The sequence below is a fragment of the Triticum dicoccoides genome, chromosome 5B (assembly GCF_002162155.2).
Source record: "Triticum dicoccoides isolate Atlit2015 ecotype Zavitan chromosome 5B, WEW_v2.0, whole genome shotgun sequence".
In the NCBI taxonomy this organism is placed as follows: Eukaryota; Viridiplantae; Streptophyta; class Magnoliopsida; order Poales; family Poaceae; genus Triticum; species Triticum dicoccoides.
Window position 1 is genome coordinate 424,881,107 of NC_041389.1, and position 10,023 is coordinate 424,891,129.

The window sequence follows — 10,023 nt, forward strand, 5'->3', positions numbered from 1 at the left end:
AACCAGCGAGTGATGGATTATCTCCAGAGCCTCGCAGATTTAAATCCTCAGGTTGCCATCGGCAGACCACTGAGACCCGACACGGAGAGACGCATTCATCGACTGGTCAATCCACTGCCTCCGATTGAGGAAGAATGTATTCCTTTACCAGAGACATTTTATCAGGACCCCTCCCAGTTACCATTTTCATTTTAGACGTCACTACTGCATTTGTTCTATGTAGCATATATTTATGTGTGTGACTTATGTGTAATACCCTGAGTTTGTACGGCGAGTCAATTATTTTGGTTTCTACTCATGTGTGTAGTTTTTGTTGTGGTTTATGCTCCTTTAAATTAACTGTTTTCCCCTCGCAAAATCCCGGAGTGAGATTTCTTTCCCTGAGTTGCTGCACCTGCCCCTTCTCACAACGTGGATTATTTAATTTCACTCAGCACCACGAGCAGACTCACAACCATAATCATTCGGACACATACACTGTTTGCAAAATTTTGCAACGGTGTTACATCTAGATAATCACCCCCTAACAACAGTTAGCACCCGACACACTCCATCTACTCCTCATGATCACCACCACCGCGGTGAACCAACACCTGAGCCGCAGCATCGCGACACTCCTCGAAGATTATCACGCACAGGAGCACAGAGAGCCCCAGCAGCGTCGCCAGCCCTCCGCATATTAGGATCACAAACCAGTCCGGCATCGCCTCCGCCATTAGAGCCTCGACCGAGCTTCTGTAAGCAGTAATGGAGAAAGAAGGAGGAGGAGAAGTGAGGCCAGGTGTGAGGAAGAAGAGAGAGGCCCCCCGGCCGTTTTTATAGCTCGAGCTCGGTGTACGGTGGGCGAAGTCCACCAACGCCGCTCGTCGCCGATCGCCGGTGTTCGGAGTCGAATCCGCGAGCAGTGCCGATAGCGCGCTGGCCCGCGAGGTGAGTGCACGCTGCACCAGCAGCTAGCACACCGCGCACTACCACGGTACGGCCTAGATGCCCTACACACTAGGCGTCGCCGGTGGAGGAAGCGCGCGGGAGAGAGGAGGAAGAAAGGGCCAGAGGGAGAAGAAGAGGAGACTGACAGTGGACCCCGGGTCCACCTGTCAGCCAGAGAGAGCACTATGCTCTCGGGTGCGATCAGCGTATATCTAAATTTAGGAGTTATCCTAAATTTATATCCAGCATAGAAATCGCCCGTTTTTGTCTCGGACCGTAGATTTTTCCGCGCAGCACCAGTTTTTCACACGGTGGTTTTTCACCACTTATTGCCCTCGAACTGTAGCTACATCTTTATTGCGTAAGTATTCTCTTAACACCGCTTTTAGCAAATCTCGAGGACGAGATTTTTCTTAAGGGGGATAGTATTGTGACACCCCAAAAATTTGGCCGTGTTTTATTAAATTAAAATTTTTGCCAGGATTTAAAACTTTGGATTTCTGAGCTCCATTTTGATTTTTTTAATCATTTCCTTCCCTGTTATGATGAGTTTTCCCAAAGAGAAAACTTTTCAAATTTGTATTGGACTTATTTAACCTCTCAAGAAAAACTTTCCTTTTATCAGTATAACTAATTAAATAAATAAGTTGCTTGCTCTTTATTTTCTTGAAAAAGGTTTTCTAGGTTAAATGGCCATATTTGAACTACAACCATTTGATAAATTCACTTAAAATTCCCATAAAAATTTGGAGATGTCATGTGATGATTTTAAATAACTTTTATGCAAAAATATATTTCATTCATGAAATATTTTGAGCCCTACTCTCAATTTTTCTTCTCTGGTCCAGAGTGCATTTTTTCACAGCAACCTATTTAAATGTTTCTCTAAAACTTCTACCAAAATTAAGGGAGGTCAGTAGGAGCCTGTTATCCCTCTTTGTGCAAAAACCTAATTATGTTCTTTGAAACATTTGAGTGAATCAACCTCATTTCCATTCTGGACCAACTTGAGGATTTGTGCAGCAACCACCATTTCAGTTGCTCCTATACCCTTAATTATTTCTCCTACTTGTAGTCCCCCATGTTAAACCCTTAAGTCCAGGAGCATGCACCATTTAGATCACTTTTAGTTCATGGAATAATGCTATTTATTTCCTGTCCAGAATTGAAGTTTTGTAAAACTTGCACTAGCAAGTTTCCCCTTTTGTCCAACTAACCTCACCACTCTCTTTTGCATCTAAAGAGACCCCCATCTGGAGTTTTTGGCCACCCCAAGACCTTCCTAAGTGCATGTGGCATTTTGCCAAACACCTGGAGAGCATGACCAGTTCTGGCATGATTGTGGCATTGCACTGTGAACTTGCACCTCTGATCAAACCAGCATGTCCACTAGACTCCCCGTTGCTCCTAACCTCGATCTGGTAAATCCCATCCTCACCTGCGACCTGTAGCATGCCTCGGCATTGTGTCGAACACCTGGTGTGCGTGCACTGGACGCGCCCAGAGCGCGCGTATTGCAGCCGCGCGCCCGAGCCGACACGCTGGCCCCCACGGCTTTGGCCCGCTCTGCAGCACCACGCCACGCGCTCCCCTCCTCGCAGCAACGCGCCAAGCAGCCCCCGCCGCGCCCGGCAGGCCAAACACTAGCCGCCACCGCCGCCCGACAGCCCTGCGCCGTGCAGCGCCGCCCAAGCCACCCCGGCTCGCCACCTGGCCCATGGAGCAGTGCCCTCTCGTCCACTAGCTCTTGTCGTCATCCCCAGCCGCGCCACGTTGCCCTGCAAGCTACAGCGAGGCGGTTCGCCGGAGAGCTTATCCGGCCGCCGCGGAACCGACCTCGACGAGCTATAAGAGGAGGTCCCGAGCCACCCCGGGCATGCAGGAAGCCTTAGAGTGCTCCCCTAGTCCTCCCATGGCAGCCAATCGACTCGGGGAAGGTCTTCATCCCCATCTCCGGCAACGGCAGCCGCCACCACTGCCCCGGCCAATTCGGCACCACCAAGGCCTCCCACCCTCCGTTCTCTCCACCAAGAACCCCCTCATCCTCCCGTAAACCTTCCCCCTACTCCATTTCGATCGAGAACCACCGCCGCCCCGAAACCACTTTTCCCCGAAGCTTCCCTCCGCCGAGGAGCTCGCCGCCGATAGCTCACGCCGTCCCCGCCGACCAAGCGACTACCGGGAGGATCGCCTCAACCTTGCGGATCCATCCCCACCCTCGGGGGCCCGCGAGGAGCAGCCAAACGCCGGCGACGATCGCTGGAGCCCCGCTCCGCTCGGGCAAAGGAGGGAGACGACGCGCGGTGACTGGTCAAACCTGACCAGTGGACCAGGTAGGCCCACTGTCAGTGACACCCCGCGCCGTCCGCGTGGTTAAGTGGAGGCGTAAAGCCTCAAGTACGCCTCCTCTGTACCGAAGGCGTATTTCTATCTGAAACGTTTTCTTTTTCTATTTTATTTAAAAACAGATTTTGACCAAATCTTTGACTGGCTATAACTTTTTAAATATAAGTCCAAATGAGTTGATTCTTTTTCCTACCTTCTTCAAATTTGATCTAGTTTATTTTAAGATTTATAAAAAAAATAATTCAAACAACTTTTTGGTTATGTTTTTGAAATATGTGTTAATTCAAATATATTTTCAAATAGGATTTTTGGGAGAGAGAAGAAACTTTCAAAAGTTTGGAAAGCACCCTGCCTTTCCACACATTGAAGGCAAGCATTCTGAACCCCGGCATAATAATTTTTGGAGTGATCATTGATGCATTTATAACTCCACCGCATTTCGAAGGACTTGTTATTTCATGTGATATGATCATATGCATGGGTGTTACTGATTTCCATGCTGTTGGTAATGGACACACTTGTGATGATAATCACCCTCATGAGCTTGACATGCATACCGGCAGGAACCCGGGAAAACCTCTGCCTTGGGTAGGTATGAGTTTGTCACCGGTCTCCGTCGGGACGGTTCTGTCTGGTATGGCATGGTAGGGTGATATGAGTGGTGACTCTGTTTGATGAAATATATTTGTTATACTAATCATGCAGGGAATACTTGAACCTCCTGAGTCGACCGTAGATCAAGTCTTGTTCCAGTAACCCCCATACTTGTTTCGTACTACCACTCGTCTCTACAGCAAGTAGAGTACGGTTCAGTAAGTTGTCAACCTCTTTCTAGCACACACCGTACAGAGAGGCCATGGTGGAAGATACCGGTTGTAACTGGTAGGCAGGCCACCTGGTCCGGGAGCATGGGTGTTTCCGGTTGGGACCGAGAGGGGAGGACACCCCTTAGAGCGCGCGATATAAATTTGATCCCATGCTACGCGAGGTTGTAGCCTCCCCACTTAGAGTTTGCTTAACAGGTGTCGTGGGTGATTCCAGGCACGTGTGTGATAAGCTGGTGTGTGCTAGTTAGGTGTGTTTTCAACAAAAAGACCGTAGATGGAATTAGTCCCGATGGACTAAAGAAATCCGTTACTCGTGGGTAAAGAGTACACCCTCTGCAGAGAATAAACCTATTCGAATAGCCGTGTCCATGGTTAAGGATTACAGTCTGGGATGGGTCAGGTGTCGGTCTTAGTGTCGGTCTTCGGAGGTGAAACGGTTAACCAGAAATGGAATTACTACTCGTGACTTGTGATGTCGATGATTATTATTATTATTGACTAACCCGTGATATTATTACCGAGTATCTCTGGGATGGTTCTACCTCCGGGATATTCATTATGATTATTTCTTTTAAAGCCCTTTATGTGGTGTCGCTCAGACGCCCGACTGTGGCATTTCTTTTAAAGCCCTTTATGTGGTGTCGCTCAGACGCCCGACTGTGGCATTTCTTTTAAAGCCCTTTATGTGGCGCCGCTCAGACGCCCGACTGTGGCATTTCTTTTAAAGCCCTTTATGTGGCGTCGCTCAGACGCCCGACTGTGGCATTTCTTTTAAAGCCCTTTAGGTGGCGTCGCTCAGACGCCCGACTGTGGCATTGCTTGTTATTTGTTTTCATAAGTTTTTATACTACCATGTTATTGCAGTTTTATGAATAACTTGCTTGCACACATCAGAGTTTCATTCATCTATTGTGACTGACGTCATGAGCATAAAAAAAATATTTTTGGCACATCATTGTTATATTATACCTGTGTTCATAATGTTTGCGAGTACATTCAAAGTACTCACTGGCTTGTCCCTGGCTATTGTCTTGGCCAGATTTTCCTGCACGGAGAGGAGTGACGTGATGACAGCCCGGAACCTAAGCAATGGAGATAGCAGCCTCGCGAAGATAGGAGTTAACCTGGTCAGCTGTTCCTGTGGGAATTGGAGTCCCATAGACACTGATGATCCACAAACCGCTTCCGCCATCAACCACTAGAAACCATTTGTTGTACTCACAGGCCAGAATGGTCTTGTACTGCATATTTTGTATGTTGCTTGGAATTTCTGTATCAAGTTGGAGCCTCATCAGCTAACAGTAATCCTGGGGCTGATGAGCACGACGGTCTTTTCTGGAAATTTATTTCCCGGAAAGTCGGCCGCGACAGGGACATTGATCTTAAGCATGTTCGCACCGAAAAACAATTAGTGGACATTTTCACTAAACCTCTTGATGAGAAAGTGTTTTGTAGGTTGAGAGGAGAAGTGAATATCATTGATGCTTCAAACTTGGAGTAGGAACTCCATTTGATACATGCAAGACATGTGCCCATGACTAATCCTTGATATTTTTTCTTATGATGGAAATCTTACATCTTGGATATATTTGCATCTTGCATGTCATCTAACCTTTGTAGGAATTTGGAGGAATCTAAATCTATGAGATTGCAACACACTCACATATTGAGCAATCTCAACATCTCCAAAGTCTCTACATAATGGTGGTTGAAGACAAGGAAGCACAAAACCATACACACATATCCTTTGACAAATTCTATGTTGAGTTTCATGATTGTCCTCTTGGATACACAAGTGCTCTTCCTTGCAACTAACCCATGTAGCAGGACGAACTCAAATTCCAAGTGGTGCTCCCAACTCTTGATGAGCTACATCAACCTTGAGCAACCCACACAAGTTCAACCACATGAACAATCAACACCATCACCCAAGGTATGTTTTTCCATCTTAGAGAGGCTTTACTCCAAGTCATGAGTTAAAGCAACTCGAGAAGATGTGAATACATCAAGATGCTTAAACGAAAAGTGGAAACCCCATTTTGAGCTTAAACGATGAGCATGACCTATGATCAAGTGATCTCACTTGACTCCTAAGTCAATATACTCTAACATAGGTGACTTTGTCGCCGACCAATTCTAGATGAAGTTCTCTCTCGCGTTGCTTTCTATGCTCTTGCATTTGTCTCTTGCATATTTGTTTCCCCTTTCAAAAAAACTTCATCTAGATTTCTTTTAAAGTTTCTTCTCGTTTACTGTCCGTTCTGCATTTCCTGCATCCAATTCATTGCAAATCATTCACATAATTCCTTGCAAATCCTTGTGAGATCTTACTTGTCTAGTGAGCTGAGGTGGCAAGTGTTTTCTCTGTGATGAAATCGGTTGCACTGGATTGTCATTTTTGGTCCCACCGAAACCTTTCGGTGCTACCGATCTCACTATAGGAAAAACAACCTGCCACTTATTTCTGTGATTCTTTTGATTCAGCTCCAGTCAATGAATCATGTCCTCTACCAGAATCACATTTTTCTTGCTGCTTTGAATTATGACTCAAGGACCAAACCCATGTGACAACAAATCCAGTAGATCCTTCTTGGAAATGGATGTCAAAGGGGGAGAGAGAGATCACATCAAAAGCTTTATCTATAGAGAGAGTTCACATCTACTTTATCATATCTCTAGGGGGAGAAAATACTCAAGGAAAGAGTAATCTTCAATGATCCCAGATGCTTGGTGTTCAAGAGGAGAGATGTTACATGTCTTCTAGAGGGGAAAGACATGTTCATATGTGCTAAATGGCTTTAGCTCAGTTCATTTACTTTCTTGAGCTCTAAGTTTCTGTTCCCTATCTTCTCCCAGTATCCCATGCTAGATTCAGGGGGAGCAAGACACTCAAGGGAAAGAAATTCTTTAAATTCCTTGCATAACTTTATCTTTGGGGACATGTCTAATCCAATGTGGTACTTGGTACTCACTCTCTACATGTCATCCCAGTCTTGGTATTCTTGTGGTTTCTTCTCGTTTGCTCTAGCTAGTAGATGCATCTATGTTATCTAACCTTATTTTCACAGGTTCACTCCATCCTAAGCCAACTCAATACCACAAGGTAAGTATATGCATCACAGTCATGTGTATGAGAAATTCTTGTTGATGTACATACTGTTTGCGAGGACTCATGAGCATGAAGGTACATTTTCCAAAATTCTTCACACTGATGCATATAGCCAAGATACATGTAACACATTGCCTACTCTGTCATGATTATGCATTCACATGCTCCTATTCCATATTTACATGATTGCATACATGTAGGGGGAGCCTATGCGTGTTACATGTCTTTTCCAAAGCTTTTACTTATTATTCACTATGTATATATCCTCTATCCAAAGCTTTGATGTATGTGGTCATCAATTACCAAAAAGGGGGAGATTGAAAGCACAGGTGCTCCCTAGGTGATTTGGTAATTAATGTCAACATATCTCTTGTTGGACTAACACTTTTACCTAGTATATTTTCAGACAAGTTCAACAATGAAGTGGCATGAACTAAAGGATGTGGAACCCCTTCAAGATGCTAAGGACAAAGGATTGGCTCAAGCTTCAAGTGCAAGACTCTACATTTTATATTTTAGTGATCCAAGATCACATTGAGTCTATAGGAAAAGCCAATACTATCAAGGAGGGATGAGGTGTTGCTTAATGAGTTTCTTGCTTCATAGTGCTTAGTGATATGATCCAAAACCCTCAACTACTTTCCCACATCCACATATGACCTAAACCTAAAGTCCAACTCGGCCCCACCGATTCTTTCTATCCGGCGCCACAGAGTTCAGATGTCATAGCCACTGCCACAGACCCTAGGCAAATCGGTCTCACCGATAGGGATCTTGGTCTCACCGAGATGGGATTGTAATCTCTCTGTGTATGTCTATTATCAAAATCGGTCTTACTGAGTTTGAGTAATCGGTCCTACCAAGATTACAATGTAAACTCTTTGTTTCCTTTTTGTAACATTTCGGTCCCACCGAGATGAGCGAATCGGTCACACCGAGTTTGCCTTACCAACTCTCTGGTTAGCTTATTACCAAAGTCGGTCTCACCGAGTTTGTGTAATAGGTCTCACCGAGATTACGTTATGCCCTAACCCTAACCATATCGGTCCTACCGAGTTGCATGTTGGCCCCATCGAAAACCCTAACGGTCACATTGTTTACTAAATCGGTCTAACCGAGTTTGTTGATTCGGTCCCACCGAGATTGGTAAATTGTGTGTAACTGTTAGATTTTGTGTGGAGGCTATATATACCCCTCCACCTCCTCCTCATTCGTGGAGAGAGCCATCAGAACAAAGCTACACTTCCAACTTACCATTTCTGTGAGAGAACCACCTACTCATGTGTTGAGACCAAGATATTCCATTCCTACCATATGAATCTTGATCTCTAGCCTTCCCCAAGTTGCTTTCCACTCAAATCTTCTTTCCACCAAATCCATATCCTGTGAGAGAGAGTTGAGTGTTGGGGAGACTATCATTTGAAGCACCAGAGCAAGGAGTTCATCATCAACACACCATTTGTTACTTCTTGGAGAGTGGTGTCTCCTAGATTGGTTAGGTGTCACTTGGGAGCCTCCGACAAGATTGTGGAGTTGAACCAAGAAGTTTGTAATGGAAAGGAGATCGCCTACTTCGTGAAGATCTACCGCTAGTGAGGCAAGTCCTTCATGGGCGATGACCATGGTGGGATAGACAAGGTTGCTTCTTCGTGGACCCTTCTTGGGTGGAGCCCTCCGTGGACTCGCGCAGCCGTTACCCTTCATGGGTTGAAGTCTCCATCAACGTCGATGTACGATAGCACCACCCATCGGAACCACGGCTCAAAAATCACCGTATCTCCAAATTGCGTTTGAAATCTCCAAACCCTTCTCTTCACATTCTTGCAAGTTGCATGCTTTATTTTCCGCTGCTCGTACACTATTTGCATGCTTGCTTGATATGGATTGTGATGTCACGACCGGATTTCTGGGTAATAAAATTCCAGAAAAAGACCGTCGTGCTCATCAGCCCCAGGATTACTGTTAGCTGATGAGGCTCCAACTTGATACAGAAATTCCAAGGAAAATACAGAATATGTAGTACAAGACCATTCCGGCCTGTGGGTACAACCAATGGTTTCTAGTGATTGATGGCGGAAGCGGGTTGTGAAACATCGGTGTCTGTGGGACTCCATTTCCCACGGGAACAGCTGACCAGGTTAAATTCCTATCTTCGCGAGGCTGCTATCTCCATTTGCGTGGGTTCCGGGGCTGGCATCGCGTCGCTCCTCTCCATGCAAGAAAAATCTGGCCAAGACAATAGCCAGGGACAAGCCAGTGAGTACTTTGAATGTACTCGCAAACATTATGAACACAGGTATAATATAACCATGATGTGCAAAAGAAATATTTTTATGCTCATGACGTCAGTCACAATAGATAGATGAACTATGATGCGTGCAAGCAAGTTATTTATAAAATTGCAATAACATGGTAGTATAAAAACTTATGAAACAAATAACAAGTAATGCCATAGTCGGGCGTCTGAGCGACGCCACCTAAAGGGCTTTAAAAGAAATGCCACAGTCGGGTGTCTGAGCGACGCCACATAAAGGGCTTTAAAAGAAATGCCACAGTCGGGCGTCTGAGCGACGCCACATAAAGGGCTTTAAAAGAAATGCCACAGTCGGGCGTCTGGGCGACACCACATAAAGGGCTTTAAAAGAAATGCCACAGTCGGGCGTCTGGGCGACACCACATAAAGGGCTTTAAAAGAAATGATCATAGTGAATATCCCGGAGGTAGAACCATCCTAGAGATATTTGGTAATAATATCACGGGTTAGTCAATAACAATAATAATCATAGATATCACAAGTCACGAGTAGAAATT